Source organism: Hemitrygon akajei, chromosome 15, assembly GCF_048418815.1.
Source record: "Hemitrygon akajei chromosome 15, sHemAka1.3, whole genome shotgun sequence".
NCBI classification, from domain to species: domain Eukaryota; kingdom Metazoa; phylum Chordata; class Chondrichthyes; order Myliobatiformes; family Dasyatidae; genus Hemitrygon; species Hemitrygon akajei.
The window spans coordinates 32967013-32984062 of NC_133138.1; positions in this window are offsets into that span (position 1 = coordinate 32967013).

The following is a 17050-nucleotide window of genomic DNA, read 5'->3' on the forward strand; positions in this document are numbered from 1 at the left end:
CATCCTCCTTTGAAATTACCCCCTCTCAATTCAAATGTGTGCCCTCTAGTATTAGACATTTTAACCCCAGGAGAAAGATATTTTCTGTCCTGTCTAACCATGCCACTCATAATCTTATAAATATTAATCAAATGATCAGCTAAACTAAATCCTACAGCCTACACAGAATCTGAATCAGAATCAGGTTCAATATCATTGGGATATGTCACAAAATTTGTTGTAATGCATCTGCAGTACACTGCAATACATAATCATATTATATGGTTTTCTATGTGGTGGGGGTTGATGATGTCATTTGCACAATCGTTCTTTGTTGTGGGGGTGGGTAATGTTTCTATTGGTACACCTTCCGTGACTTTCTTTGTTTCGTGGCTATCTGGGGAAGATGAATCTCAGAATTTTAGACATACTTTGATAACAAATGAATTTCAGGATGTATATTGTATATATTTCTCTGACATTAAATGTATCTATTGAAACTTTTGAACCTTTAATAAAAAGTGTAGATTACAGTAGGAAGTATATATTCCATTTCTCTCAAATACATGGTTCTGCCTAATTGTCTCTTAAAAGTCCCTAAATGAATTATAACGGGTTGTATCACCATCTATTATTCTGGCATCTGTGACACTGGTCTTTTGCTTGCAATTTTGTGTACACTAACTTTATCCCTCATGCCCTGGTCTATACCTCAACCCATTGTGACTAATCATGCGTTTCCTGGATTCATCCTATCAATGCCTAATAACTATATCAGTTTGGATGGCTCTTTCTTCACTGCCTCATCCTTACTGTCAATGCTGAGTACCTGTTCTCTGCACCAGGAGCTCCAATACCGAGTCATATGTCTTTGTCTGCACACTCTGTAAATTGAAGTCAATTTACTGAGTGTGCAGGCAAAGACATATGAGATATAAGGAGCTCAAAGCAAGCTGTGTCCTCCTTATTCAAAGGCTCCTGCAGAGCATCCTTTTGGAACTTTTTGCAAATATTATTGCGGCGTCAAGAGCAGTTATTCACATATACAATTTATATATCTATATCTTACTGTAATTTATCATTCTTTTTTATGTCTTACACTATATTGCTGATGCAAAACAACAAATTTTATTATATATGCTAGTGATATTAAATCTGATTCTGATTCTGTAAATAGTCCTTCAAAAAGCAATAGCTTTAGAGCAACCATTATTTTTCAAGTTTATTATCATTTGATATTTTATATATATATATATATATACAACCAAACAAAACAACATTTCTCTGGACCATAGTGCACCCACAATACATATTTCACACACATCACATGAAACAAATCATTATCACAGATAAGTTAATAAAATATAATTCAAAATGCATGTGAAGTGTGCATCATAGTTAATCAGTAAACAGCTTCTCTGTCCTAATGATGAGATCTCGGTGGTGGCAGGGTATCATTAGTCTCACAGCCTGAGGGAAGAAGCTGTTATGCCAGTTCTAGTCCTGATGCTTTTATACCTCCTTCCTGATGGTCGTGGGTCAAAGAGATTGTGGGATGGGTGGTAGCGGACAAAAGCAAAGCTTCGGACTCCTGGTAAATGTCACAGGTGGGGGGAGGGACACCTCAGTGACCCTCATTTCTTTTCTGATGCTACAATAACTAACATCCCATCATCTTGCTGAAGAATGCACCAAATCAAAATAGTTTGAGGAAATCATCAACTATAACATTGGGGGTTCTGCATTCATGCGAATCCAAGATTTCTGTTCATTTTGCAGCAAAATGATCGTGATTACTAAATACTAAATATGAACAAGAGATTTTGCAAATGCTGGAAACCCAAAGCAACACAGACAAAAAACTGGAGGAACTCAGCAGGACCAGCAGCATCTTAAGAAATGAATAAACAATTGATGTTTCAGGCTGAGAACCTTCACCAGGACTGGAAAGGAAGGAGGAAGATGCCAGAGTAAATAGGTGGTGGGAGGTCAAGACGAAAGGCGACGCCAGGCAGTTTGCAAAGATAAAGGGCTGGAGAAGAAGGAATCTGGTAGGAGAAGGGTGTGGACAATAGGAGAAAGGGAAGGAGGAGGGGGTCAAGGGGAAGTGATAAGTAGGTGAGAAGACATTAAAGGCCAGAGTAAGGAATGGAAGACGAGGGGAGGGCGATGGGGAAATCATGATTCATACTGTCGGTTTGGAGGCTACCTGAACAGAATATAAGATGTTGCTCCTCCACCCTGAGGGTAGCCTTATCTTGGTGTAAGAGGACGTCACAGACCACCATGTCGGGAAGCAGAATTAAAATGTTTGGCCACCAGGAAGTTCCACTTCTGTCGGAGGTGCTCGACGAAGCGGTCTGCCAATTCACCAATGTAGAGGAAGCTGCATTAGGAGTACCAGACATGACAGACAACCCCGACAGGTTCCCAGGTGAAGTGCCCTACATGTGACAAATAAAGCTAGTCTATAAATTTTGATTTAATTAAATAAATCATCAGTAGTGCAAACATTTACTTATTGCAGCACAGTGCAGAATAGACCCTTCAGGCCCTTTGAGCCATGCTGGCCAGCTATCCCCCAATTTAATCTTCGCCTAGTAATGACTGTGGGAGGAAACCATAGGAAACTCGGCCACAGGGAGAACATAGAAGCTCCTTACTGGCAGCAGTGAGAATTGAACCCAAGTCCTCAGTACTGTAAAGCATTATGCTAACCACTATGCTACCGTGCCACCCCACTACTGGATTGCTTTATTCCACGTACGTTTCATTAATAGCACTGGAAGAAAGAAATGTACTACCTTTAGTTGGTTTGATCTACTTGTGAATTTGGACCTAAAAATTAGATAGATTCTTACTTCCCCTTTGAGCCAGTTATTCAGTTCAGGAGGTAACTATGGCTGGCAATGAATGTTATTTTAATCTGTCATCTCCCCAGACATAAATTCAGGAATGAATCTCCAAAGTAACAGAAGAGAGGTTTGGATTTTGTGCAGAAGTGAATAGTGGGAGAGAGCAGAGTCAGGTAATTGGTTGCTTGTTGAAGTGTGAATGTAATATTGGAGAGAAGGCCCTTACTCTTTGATGATCTAGGTCTTTCCAGAAAAGCGTTAATCACCCATTTCCCGTATGAAAGCATCAATGAGACTTCAGCACACCAAGAGACAAGAGGTTTATCAATTTATAATCCAGACAACAGAAGAGGATGATGGTAGGTGTTATGTGCGTGCTATTTTGTGTTGGTGTTTGGGAGAGGAGGGGGAGGCATGGAGGGTGGATCTTAGGCTGCCTTCCCTGAGTTTTATTCAACTCAAATATCTTTTTCCTATTACTTCTCCAGCTCAAACAAACAGCCATTCCTAGGAGCCACTGCTGTACAACATGGTTTAATTTGCCCAGTAATTAATCCCGAATGAACAGAATAAATGAGCTGATTGCTGAACAAAGACGGAACATTGTCTTCTAATTAGATTAAGGATTCATACTGCACACACGTGGTGGCAGAATAAAGATCAAAGTCTTTGGCTACACTAGACATTATTGTTGGACAAAGCGATACAAATTTGGAAAGAATATGGGGCTTGGGGATGAGGTGGCAAAGGAGATAAAATGAAGGGAAATCTGTTTCACTATCTATTCCAAAACATGAAGACATGTCAAAAAGTTCAAAATAAATGTATTGCACTGTCATGCTGCTGCAAAAATGACAAATTTTATGACATATGTCAGTGATAATATGCCTGATTCTGGTTAGATGCAATACTTCTTGAAGTACAGTCAGTGTGATCATGAAAGAAATAATGACTTAATATAAGAACATAGTTTGCAATGTGTAGATATGTCTCTACTAAAGGATATGTAAGGTGCCCCTTCCCCTGCTAGCCTGCAGGTCACCCGTGGGCAAGGTTTAGCACCTGCTTGATCCTCCAGTTAGGGTCACATGAAGACATGGGAGCAGGTGGTGGACGGTCATAGGAGCAGCTGGTGTGTATCACAAGCCATGTTTATAAGACTGTTGTTGCCAGGTAGACAATCTCTGAAGAGTATTAATAATGACTGGCATCATCAGTCTTGTATGGACATTGCCCGGAGGAAGGCAATGGCAAGCCATTTCTACAGAACTTTCCAAGAGTATTTATGGTCACAGACCATAATTGCCCACATCAGGCAACATGGCGCATAATAGAAAAAAATGTCACCATATTCTACTGCAGGTTCATTTTCTTGTGGGCATTCTGAGTAAATATAAAGAAATACAAAGTCATCAATGAAAAACTACACTCAGAGACAAACATCCAGTGTGCATAAGAAGAGAAACTATACAAAATATAATAATAATAATAATAATAATTATTATTATTATTATTATTAAAAATTAGTATTGAGAATATGAGTTGTAGAGTCATTGAAAATAAGGCCATAGTTTGTGGAAATGGATCTGTTTTGAGGTGTGCGAAGATATCCATGCTTGTTCAGGAGCTTGATGCTGATGGCATCAGTATTGAACTCCAAGCTCTGACACCTCGATCCATAATAGCATCATGCTAACTGCTATGGTACTACATTTCCAGTAGTACTGCACTAAATCAGAATCAGGTTAATTATCATTGACATATCTCATATAAATGTTGTTTTCTGGAAGTAATATTGCGCTGTACTGCTACTGCAGCAAAAAAAATCAAATTTCATGACATATATGAGTGATGATAAACGTGATTTGAAATATGGGTCTCTATTGTGGACTGAGACTGGGAACTGGGCAGGGAGGGAGGAATCATGGTTCAGAAAAGTGAAAGGGAGAGAGGTGGAAGTGGGAAGCACTAGAGAGACATTCTGTAATGATCAATAAACCAATTGTTTGGAATCAAATGACCTTGCCTGGTGTCTCAAGGCTGGGTGTGTCTACACTCATGCCACCTTCTACCCTTGGCACTCCTCTGCCACCTGTCCCATATCCCCCACTGCAGCTCTCCACCCTCATCATTCTCAACATCCTTTTCTGCCAGCAGATTTACAAACCTGTTCTCCACTCCAAGTAGACAAATAAAATACCGTGCAAAAAGAGTGGAAAAATTATGAGATAGTTTTCACAGATCATTGAGAGTTCAGAAAGCTGCTGACAGAGGGGAAGAAGCTGTTCCTAAAATGTTGAGTACGTGTCTTTGGGTTCCTGCAGAAAACATACTGATAATGAAAAGTGTGGTATTAATATAGAATCAGAATCAGGTTTATTATCACCGACATTTCTCTTGAATGTGTTGATTTGTGGCAGCAGTATAAAAACAAATCTATAAGTGGAAAGTGGCCAGTGAGTGAGTGGGCCAGTGAAGGAGTGGAGATTTGAGGCTTTGACTCGAGAGATTCTGGCAGTTTTGGCAGTTGGACTGTGCAATCAAGTCAATCAAGATTTGAATAGCTCAGCAGAAAGCCATTTATTAGACAATCAAGATTTGAATAGCTCAGACTCAGCAGAAAGCAGCTGATTGGGCAATCGAGGTCAGGTGACCAAGCAGTTTGAAAAGCTCAAACAAATAAATAGAGGGTTACCTCAAGTGGAGTGGCCAGTGAGTGAGCAGGCCAGTGAAGGAGTGGAGATTTGAGGCTTTGACTCGAGAGGCTTGGACGAGAAGAGGCTGAGGACGAGCTTCACTCCAAGTGAGGTAAGGCCGGGTAAGTTCCTTTCAAAGGAGAAAGTTTCAAAAGTTGAGGCAAGTATCGGGTAGGTCATGGCAGCTGAGATCGGCCCTGTGGTTTGTTCTTCCTGCAGCACGTGGGAAATCAGGGATACTTCCAGTGTCCCTGAAGACTATGTGTGCAGGAAGTGTGGCCAGCTACAGCTTCTGGCAGACCGCATTGAGCGTCTGGAGCTGCAATTGGATTCATACTGGAGCATCCGCGATGCTGAGAAAGTCATGAATAGCATGTTTAATGAGTTGGCCACACCGCAGGTAAAGGCTACACAGGCAGAAAGGGAAGGGGTGGCCACTAGACAGTGTAGCAGTAGGCAGGTAGTGCAGGAGTCCCTTGAGGTCATCTCCCTCCTAAACAGATATACTGTTTTGGATACTGTTGGGGGAGATGTCTCATCAGGGGAAGGCAGCAGCAGCCGAGTTCATTGCACTATGGGTGGCTCTGCGGCACAGGAGGGAAGGAAAAGGAGTGGGAGAGCTATAGTGATAGGGGATTTGATTGTAAGGGGAATAGATAGGCGTTTCTGCGGCCGCAAATGAGACTCCAGGATGATATGTTGCCTCCCTGGTGCAAGGGTCAAGGATGTCTCTGAGCGGCTGCAGGACATTCTGGAATGGGAGGGTGAACAGCCAGTGGTCGTGGTGCACATAAACGATATAGGTAAAAAACGGGATGAGGTCCTACAAGGTGAATTTAGGGAGTTAGGAGATAAACTAAAAAGTAGGACCACAAAGGTAATAATCTCTGGATTAGTACCAGTGCCACGTGCTAGTCAGAGTAGAAATAGGAGGATATTTCAGATGAATATGTGGCTTGAAAAATGGTGCAAGGGGGAGGGATTCAAATTTCTGGGGCATTGGAACCAGTTCTGGGGGAGGTGGGACCAGTATAAACAGGATGGTCTGCACCTGGGCTGGACTGGAACTAATGTCCTAGTGGGAGCGTTTGCTACTGCTGTTCAGGAGGCTTTAAACTAATGTGGCAGGGGGATGGGAACGAGTGCAGAGAGACAGAGGGGTGTAAAATGAGGGTAGAAGCAAAAAGTAGTAAGGAGAAAAGTAAAAGTGGCAGGCAGGCAAATCCAGGGCAAAAAGCAAAAAGAGCCACTTTTCAACATAATTGTATAAGGGCTAAGAGTGTTGTAAAAACAAGCCTGAAGGCTTGTGTGTCAATGCGAGGAGCATTCGTAACAAGGTGGATGAATTGATAGATAGATAGATAGATAGATAGATAGATACTTTATTCATCCCCATGGGGAAATTCAACTTTTTTTCCAATGTCCCATACACTTGTTGTAGCAAAACTAATTACATACAATACTTAACTCAGTAAAAAATATGATATGCATCTAAATCACTATCTCAAAAAGCATTAATAATAGCTTTTAAAAAGTTCTTAAGTCCTGGCGGTAGAATTGTAAAGCCTAATGGCATTGGGGAGTATTGACCTCTTCATCCTGTCTGAGGAGCATTGTATCGATAGTAACCTGTCGCTGAAACTACTTCTCTGTCTCTGGATGGTGCTATGTAGAGGATGTTCAGAGTTATCCATAATTGATATGTACAATCCATAAATGTGCAGATAGTTATTAATGAATATGATATAGTTGGGATCACAGAGACATGGCTCCAGGGTGACCAAGGATGGGAGCTCAACATCCAGGGATATTCAATATTCAGGAGGGATAGACAGGAAAGAAAAGGAGGTGGGGTAGCATTGCTGGTTAGAGAGGAGATTAACGCAATAGAAAGGAAGGACATTAGCCTGGAGGATGTGGAATCGATATGGGTAGAGCTGCATAACACTAAGGGTCAGAAAAGGCTGGTGGGAGTTGTGTACAGGCCACCTAACCATAGTAGTGAGGTTGGGGATGGCATTAAACAGGAAATTTTAAATGTGTGCAATAAAGGAACAGTAGTTATAATGGGTGACTTCAATCTACATATAGATTGGGTGAACCAAATTGGTAAGGGTGCTGAGGAAGAGGATTTCTTGGAATGTATGTGGGATGGTTTTCTGAACCAACATGTCGAGGAACCAACTAGAGAGCAGGCAATTCTAGATTGGGTATTGAGCAATGAGGAAGGGTTAGTTAGCAATCTTGTTGTGCGAGGCCCCTTGGTAAGAGTGACCATAATATGGTGGAATTCTTCATTAAGATGGAGAGTGACATAGTTAATTCAGCAACAAAGATTCTGAACTTAAAGAAGGGTAACTTTGAAGGTATGAGACGTGAATTAGCTAAGATAGACTGGCAAATGATACTTAAAGGGTTGACGATGGATATGCAATGGCAAGCATTTAAAGATCACATAGATGAACTACAACAATTGTTCATCCTAGTTTGGCAAAAGAATAAACCAGGGAAGGTAGTGCACCCGTGGCTGACAAGGGAAATTAGGGATAGTATCAAGTCCAAAGAAGAAACATATAAATTAGCAAAAAAAAGTGGCACACCTGAGGACTGGTAGAAATTCAGAGACCAGCAGAGGAGGACAAAGGGCTTAATTAGGAAAGGGGAAAAGATTATGAAAGAAAGCTGGCAGGGAACATAAAAACTGACTGTAAAAGCTTTTATAGATACGTGAAAAGAAAAAGATTGGTCAAGACAAATGTAGGTCCCTTACAGTCAGAAACAGGTGAGTTGATCATAGGGAACAAAAACATGGCAGACCAATTGAATAACTACTTTGGTTCTGTCTTCACTAAGGAGAACATAAATAATCTTCCGGAAATAGTAAGGGACCGAGGGTCTAGTGAGATGGAGGAACTGAGGGAAATACATGTTAGTAGGGAAGTGGTGTTAGGTAAATTGAAGGAATTAAAGGCAGATAAATCCCCGGGGCCAGATGGTCTGCATCCCAAAGTGCTTAAGGAAGTAGCCCAAGAAATACTGGATGCATTAGTGATAATTTTTCAAAACTCCTTAGATTCTGGATTAGTTCCTGAGGATTGGAGGGTGGCTAATGTAACCCCACTTTTTAAAAAAGGAGGGAGAGAGAAACTGGGGAATTATAGACCGGTTAGTCTGACATCGGTGGTGGGGAAAATGCTAGAGTCGGTTATCAAAGATGTGATAACAGCACATTTGGAAAGAGGTGAAATCATCGGACCAAGTCAGCATGGATTTGTGAAAGGAAAATCATGTCTGACGAATCTTATAGAATTTTTTGAAGATGTAACTAGTAGAGTGGAAAGGGGAGAGCCAGTAGATGTGGTATATTTAGATTTTCAAAAGGTTTTTGACAAGGTCCCACACAGGAGATTAGTGTGAAAACTTAAAGCACATGGTATTCAGGGTATGGTATTGATGTGGATAGAGAATTAGTTGGCAGACAGGAAGCAAAGAGTGGGAGTAAACAGGACCTTTTCAGAATGGCAGGCAGTGACTAGTGGGGTACCGCAAGGCTCAGTGCTGGGACCCCAGTTGTTTACAATATATATTACTGATTTAGACGAGGGAATTAAATGCAGCATCTCCAAGTTTGTGGATGACACAAAGCTAGGCTGCGGTGTTAGCTGTGAGGAGGATGCTAAGAGGATGCCGGGTGACTTGGATAGGTTAGGTGAGTGGGCAAATTCATGGCAGATGCAATTGAATGTGGATAAATGTGAGGTTATCCACTTTGGTTGCAAGAACAGGAAAACAGATAATTATCTGAACGGTAGCCGATTAGGAAAAGGGGAGATGCAACGAGACCTGGGTGTCATTGTACACCAGTCATTGAAGGTGGGCATGCAGGTACAGCAGGCAGTGAAAAAGGCAAATGTTATGTTGGCATTCATAGCAAAAGGATTTGAGTACAGGAGCAGGGAGGTTCTACTGCAGTTGTATAAGGCCTTGGTGAGACCGCACCTAGAATATTGTGTGCAGTTTTGGTCCCCTAATCTGAGGAAAGACATTCTTGCCCTAGAGGGAGTACAGAGAAGGTTCACCATATTGATTCCTGGGATGGCAGGACTTTCATATGAAGAAAGACTGGATCGACTAGGCTTATACTCACTGGAATTTAGAAGATTGAGGGGGGATCTTATTGAAACATATAAAATTCTAAAGGGATTGGACAGGCTAGATGCAGGAAGATTGTTTCCAATGTTGGGGAAGTCCAGAAAGAGGGGTCACAGTTTAAGGATAAAGGGGAAGCCTTTTAGGACCGAGATGAGGAAAAACTTCCTCACACAGAGAGTGGTGAATCTGTGGAATTCTCTGCCACAGGAAACAGTTGAGGCCGGTTCATTGGCTATATTTAAGAGGAAGTTAAATATAGCCCTTGTGGCTAAAGGGATCGGGGGTATGGAGAGAAAGCAGGTACGGGGTTCTGAGTTGGATGATCAGCCATAATCATACTGAATGGCGATGCAGGCTCGAAGGGCCGAATGGCCTACTCCTGCACCTATTTTCTATGTTTCTGTGTTTGTTACAATAAGAAATATAAAAAAGCTAAGTAGTTCAGTAAGAAAACAGAATAAGGAGGTAGTGTTCATGGACCATTCAGAAATCTGATGGCAGAGCTGTTCATAAAAGTTTGAAAGTGTGCCTTTCCTTTATGATAATAAAGAGAAGCATTCATGTCTTAGTCGGTGTGGGCCATTAACAATAGATGCCAGCTTTCTGAAGCATCTTCTTTTGATGAAGTTTTCAATGGTAGGGAACCTAGTGGCCAAGATGGAGCTGGAGAGTCTACAACCCTCTAGCACTTTTCCAATCCTGTGCAGTGGCCCCTCCATATGAGATGATGATGCAGCCAGCTAGAATGCTCTCCATGGTGCATCTGCTAAAATTTAGTAGAGACTTTGGTGAAATATCAAATGGATGTAAGGTGTTTTGAGATATCTTGTCAGAATTAGAATATAGATCAGGTTTATTATCACTGACATACAGTATGTTTGAAGTGTGCTGTTTTGAGAAGGTCATGAAAGGTGCTACAGAAATTCAGCTGTTCTTTCATTCTGCAAGCACGTAAGTAGGCTGGGGAAAGGCTCGTATCTGAAATCAGTAAGTTGGGTGATGGGAAGACCACAAAGTCTTATCTCACATTCAGCGTTTTCCACACATTCTAAAACAGGTTGAAGTCAGAATGGATGCAGAGTACACTAACCCTTTCATTTAGTGTCACTCTCTTACATGGGAAACGAATCCAAGGTTTCTTGACATCACAGTAGCATAGTGATTAGCACAATGCTTTGCAGTCCCAGCGACCTGTCTGTAAGGAGTTAATGTTTTTCCTTGTGGATTTCCTTTGTGTGCTCCTGTTTCCTCCCACAATCCAAAGATGAACCGGTTAGTAGGTTAATGGGCCACTGTAAACTGCCTGGTGATTAGGCAAGGGTTAAACTGGAGATTGTTCGGCTGTGCAGCTTGAAGGGCTGGAAGAGCCTATTCTGCACTGTATCTCAATAAATAAATTATTGCAGACAAGTTGTGCTGAATACTGGCACTGGGACAAGACTGAAGGGGATTAAATAGTCTTTTGTTTGGGGCTGATTCTCCAGAACCTCACTTGCTGATAATAGATAGATGTGGAGGCTTTGCAGAGAGTGCACAGGAAAGGTTTAATGGGATGCTGCCTACGTATTAGATTGTATGATCTACAAGGAGAGGTTGTAAAGACCTGGATTGTTTAATCTGGAGTGTCAGAAGTTGGAGTGGGGTTACATCTTTGGACTGTGGGATGAAACCAGAGTAGCCAGGGACAACCCGCGCATTCTATGAGGAGGACATACAGAGATGCTTTACAGATGCTGTTGTAGCCCATCCACTTTAAGGTTCCAAGTGTTGTGAATTCAGAGGTGAACTTCTGCACAACTGCTGTAACATGTGGTTATTAGAGTTACGGCCACCTTCCAGTTAGCTTGAACTGGTCTGGCTGTTCTTCTCTGACATCTCATCAACAAGACATTTTTGTCCACGATCTGCCACTCACTGGTTGTTCTTTTTTTGTTTTTCACATGACTCTCTGTAAACTCTAGCGACTGTTGTGCATGAAAATCCCAGGAGATCTGCAGTTTCTGAGATACTCAAATTACCATGTCTGACACCAACAATTATTCCACAGTCAAAGTCACCGACATCACATTTCTTCTATATTTTGATGTTTGGTCTCAGCAACAACTAAACCTCTTGACCATGTCTGTATGCTTTTCTGCATTGCTGCCACATGATTGGCTGATCAGATATTTGCACTAATGAGCAGGTGTACAGGTGTAACTAATAAAATAGCCATTGAGTGTAAACTACTGCTGCTTGGAGGTGTCTGATATGGAGAGTTATGTGAAAAACTGGTAACAAGTATGCTAAAGGAAGAATTATTTCCATGACAACTGCATCCCTATAAACAATAATAATGTAATATGGTGCCAGGAAGATATAATCAGTATTACTTTTGTTTAACTGTATAATTTTGTTCAAACATACATACAGAAATCCCACTCTTACTTGCAAATACCTTGCTTCGACAAAAGTTATTTATCAGGACAAGATAATTCAAGACCTCCTTATTCATTAAGTACTATTTTCCAGACAGCACTATTATCAATTGTGGTTACTTAGGTTTTTCTGATCTGTCATATTACTGCAAAGCAAACAAAACATTTCTCAATTACTGTAATTAATATTTGTTCTGTATTGCTGAACATGTTTGCAAAGAAAGAAATTATATTTGCAATGAGGATCCAGAGTATTTCAACAACAGAGGAGACTGAAGGGATTAAAGTGAACTGTTAAACACTGCGGAGAAGTGTCAAATGAGGGCGCACGACCATAATTCCCTGCTATCTATCAAGCTGCTGTCATATCTCATCGTGAAATCAATGCAAAAAAAATAGAAGCAGAAGGCCAAATGCCTCCATAAGCTTTCTCCAGACCATGTTTTACAGAGAATAGAGAAGAGTACAGCACAGTACAGGCCTTTTGGCCAACGATGTCACTCTGAACCGTTAATCTACTCCAAGATCAATCAAATCCCTCCCTCCTACATAACCCGAGGGAAATCTGCAGATGCTGGAAATTCACACAACACACACAATGCTGGTGGAACACGGCAGGCCAGGCAGCATCTATAAGGAGAAGCACTGTCGACGTTTCGGGCCGAGACCTTTCGTCAGGACTAAGTGAAGGGAAATATACTAAGAGATTTGAAAGTAATAGGGGGAGTAGGAGATGCAAAATGATAGGAGAAGACCGGAGGGGGTGGGATGAAGCTAAGAGCTGGAAAGGTGATTGGCGAAAGTGATACAGAGCTGGAGAAGGGAAAGGATCATGGGACAGGAGGCTTCGGGAGAAAGAAAGGGGGAGGGGAGGGAGCACCAGAGGGAGATGGAGAACAGGCAGAGTGATGGGCAGAGAGAGGGGAAAAAACAAACAATTAAAAATGTCAGGGCTGGGGTAAGAAGGGGAGGAGGGGCATTATCGGAAGTTAGAGAAGTCAATGTTCATACCATCAGGTTGGAGGCTACCCAGCCGGTGTATAAGGTAATGTTCCTCCAACCTGAGTGTGGCTTCATCTTGATAGTAGAGGAGGCCATAGATAGACATATCAGAATGGGAATGAGACGTGGAATTAAAATGTATGACCACTGGGAGATCCTGCTTTCTCCAACCCTCCATTTTTCTTTCATCCATGTGCTTATATAAGAGGTGCTTAAATGTCCCTTAAGCATCAGCTTCTATGTAAGGGGTTTCTTCTTTATGTTACTGTGTATGTTAATCAAAATGGCTTCTTTGTTATGTTAGAGGTAAGAATGTTTCTTTGTTATGGTAACTGGTGAGAGAGCGCTTTCTCTCGCAGCTTGTATGTATTATAATTGCTGATAACGAGAATTGTATTCATTTGTAAACCAATTGGGATAGAAGTCATTCTTTCTTGTGGATCTGTAAGCTAGTGTTTCGTGGACTTTTGGGGAGTTGGAGGGGAGATTGCGAGGAAGGAGGACGTGCTGGATGTGCTCTAGTCGACCACCGAGGTCGGTCCCAGGTGGCGGGTCGAGGAGGTCGGAGAAGATCAAATAGTGGGCCGAAGACTTCAATAGTTGAGCTCCAACGGTTGTGCAAGAATTGACTGAACTCTGATAAGTTTTGGCGCCTTTTCTTTCTTTTCTTTTCTTTCATATATATTGTATCACTATTAATTACCTAGTAAGATTTATAAAGTGTATTCTGTCACAGTACGTGGTGTGCGGTCTGATATTGTGTGTGTGAGTTTGTACCAGTGTGCATTTCACAGCATCCACGTATACGGGAGACACGGTTTGGCGGGTGGACGGATTTTCCCCTAGACATACATCAGTCAATCGTGTGAGCATTACATCTAAAATTACCTCTGACAGTGTGTTTCTTGCACCTATATATGATGATATATACGTACTTTGATAATAAATTTACTTTCAACTTTCAACCTACAACTCTCAGTGGAAAAAAAAAACTTCTTCTGACATTCCCCAATCATCTTAAAATTATGTTCCATCATATTAGCTATTTCTACTCTGTGGAAAAAAGCTTCTGAAAATCCACTTGATCTATGCCTCTATCAAGTCACTTCTCATCCACTTCTGCTCCAATGTAGACATTATTTCCCTATCCAATCACCATCTCCCTTGATCATTTTGATGTTCAAAAATATTCCAGTCTCAGCCTTGAAGTCAACTGATATTTGAGCACCAATGGCATAAACGTCATCTTAAGACCATAAGACATCGGAGTAGAATTAGGCCATTTGGCCCATCGAGTCTGCTCCACCATTCAATCATGGTGGATCCCTTTTCCCCTCCTCAGCTCCTCACCCGGGCCAGCATCATCATCATCATTATGTGCCATGTTATATGACATGGGTGATTATGGTCTTTCCTTGACCGTGACTATTCTCAGCAATTTTTTCTACAGAAGTGATTTGCCATTGCCTTCTACTAGGCAGTGTCTTTACAAGACAGGTGACCCTAGCCATTCAATACTCTTCAGAGATTGTCTGCCTGGCATCAGTGGTCGCATAAGCAGTACTATGCTCCAGCTGCTGATGTGATCATCCACCAAGGCTCCTACGGCTTCACATGACCCAGATCACAGGTGGGTGGCTACACCTTGCCCAGAGTTGACCTGCAGGCTAGCAGAGGGAAAGAATGCCTTACACCATCTTGGGTAGAAATTTATCTCCATCCCACAACCCTATCAGCATAATAAGCTTTGCATAGATCCACATCCTCTGAGTAAAGGTATTTGCAAGTTTTCTAATGTTATTTAAAGATACTATTTAGTTCAATGAGTCTTTGCCAGCTAAGAGAGCAATAACATCCCCACACTAAATTCCCCTGTAATCCATTCTACCAACATTCCAACCAACTGGTACCAAATTCCATCGCTTTCTCTATAAATGACAGACAGCTTAGAATGGCCAATTAACCTACCAACCCGTACGGCTTTGGAATGTGGAATGAAAGCAGAGCACCTGGAGGAAACAAATTCAGACTGTCAGGCCTGCTCCCACTAGCACCTCCCGGCCTCCAACCCAGCAACTACAGTTCGCTTGCCACTCATTCCAGATTCACCACCTGCAGCCTATTTAATGCAAGTTCTCATCTACAGTCATTGTTCAATCATTGAACCAACTGGACTCAACCAGTTGCTCCTAGTCTACACACTCCCTGCCTGAAGTTTACCATGATACCTACTGTGCTTAGATACTGTTCTGTCTTGTTTAGTGGCCACTCTTGGCTTGTTATTTCATGGTCTATTATTAAAGGTTTCATTCACTGCTGAATCATCTCCACTGCTCTTGGGTCAAGTGTCCTCTACATTTCCTGACAGCGGAAATACAAGCAATCAGAACCTGAGGTCGGGTTTGAACTTGGACTCTTGTTGGTGCATGGGAGCAGTTTTACTAGCTGCTGCCCTCATGTCAGTCCAAAGTGGTGGGTAACATATACAGAGACTATATTCTCAGATCAGGTTCAGATTTATCACAGGTATATTGAAGCATAGACATCTGCTAGTTTCAAGAGACCATGGATTTGCGCCTTGGAAGGTTTCCAGGGCGCAGGCCTGGGCAGTGTTGTATGGGAGACCGGCAGTTGCCCAAGCTGCAAGCCTCCCCTCTCCACACCATCGATGTTGTCCAAGAGAAGGGCAGGGCAGAAACAGCTTGGGACCAGTGTCGTCACAGAGCAATGTGTGGTTAAGTGAATGAGTGCTGAGTGAGAGAGAGACTGTTACACACAGACATCTTCCTTTGGCAGTCATGAGCGAGAGGCTGGTAGATGACACTGAACACCCACATTCAAAGATAAGAGCCTTTCAGAATCTCCTTGTCAATACATTTGAGGAGTAGGAGTGTCTCAACGAGATCATCTCTCATTTATCAATGTCCCAATGAGCAAAGGCTTGGCCAAAGCAGTCTCCTCAGCTGAGCAGAAAGACTTAACTTTTACTTCAGTCAAATGTACTTGTTTCACTGTTATTTTTGCTTCATTTGAAATTTTGACATAATAAAAATCACACATTAAACTGGGACTAATTCTAGGCCTATTAAACATGTTCAAAGTAAATTCATTATCAAAGTACATATATGTCCCCATTAACTATCCTGGGATTCATTTTCTTTTGGGCATTCACAAAAATGACAAAGAAAGACTATAGAATCAATGAGAAAATGCAAATGACAAAGACAGAAAAGCAATGAATGTACAAAAGACAGCAACACAAACTATGCAAATACAAAAGATAATAATAATAATGATAATAAATAATTAAGCAATAAATATCGAGAACATGAGTTGTAGAGCCCTTGAAAGTGAATCCATAGTTTATGGAATCAGTTCTGTGTTAGGGTGAGTGAAGTTGAGTGAAGCTCTCCCCTCCTGAACCTGGTGGTGTGGGACCTGAGGCTCCTGTACCTTTTTCCTGATTGCAGCAGTGATAACAGAGCATGGCCTGGATGACAGGTGTTCTTGATAATGAGTTCATTGTTGTAGGTCTGAGGATCCCTGGGGACTCTTAGTATTAGTTTCGGATATAGCCTTTGAGAGATTTACTTCAAATCTCCCAATATTTGCCAATTGGAAAAAATGTCCCAATATATTTCATCAACCCTGTTCAAATCCTCCGTCTCTACCTCCAAGAAAGGCGAGGTCAGCCTGTGCATGGTACCATGACCACCTGTAGGTCCCCCTCTAAGTTATATATCTGAGCTGGAAATATATCAGTGGTCCTGCATTATCAATGGGCCTTGGTCCTGGAACTCTCTGCCCAACAGCATTATGATAGTATTTTCACCAAAGGAACTTCAACTACTCAAGAAGGAGTTCGCTACCACCTCCTCAAGGGTATTTAGGAGAGCCAGCAACTTGAAGATGCTGAAAATTAATAAAAAGAAACATTCTTTGATCAAAC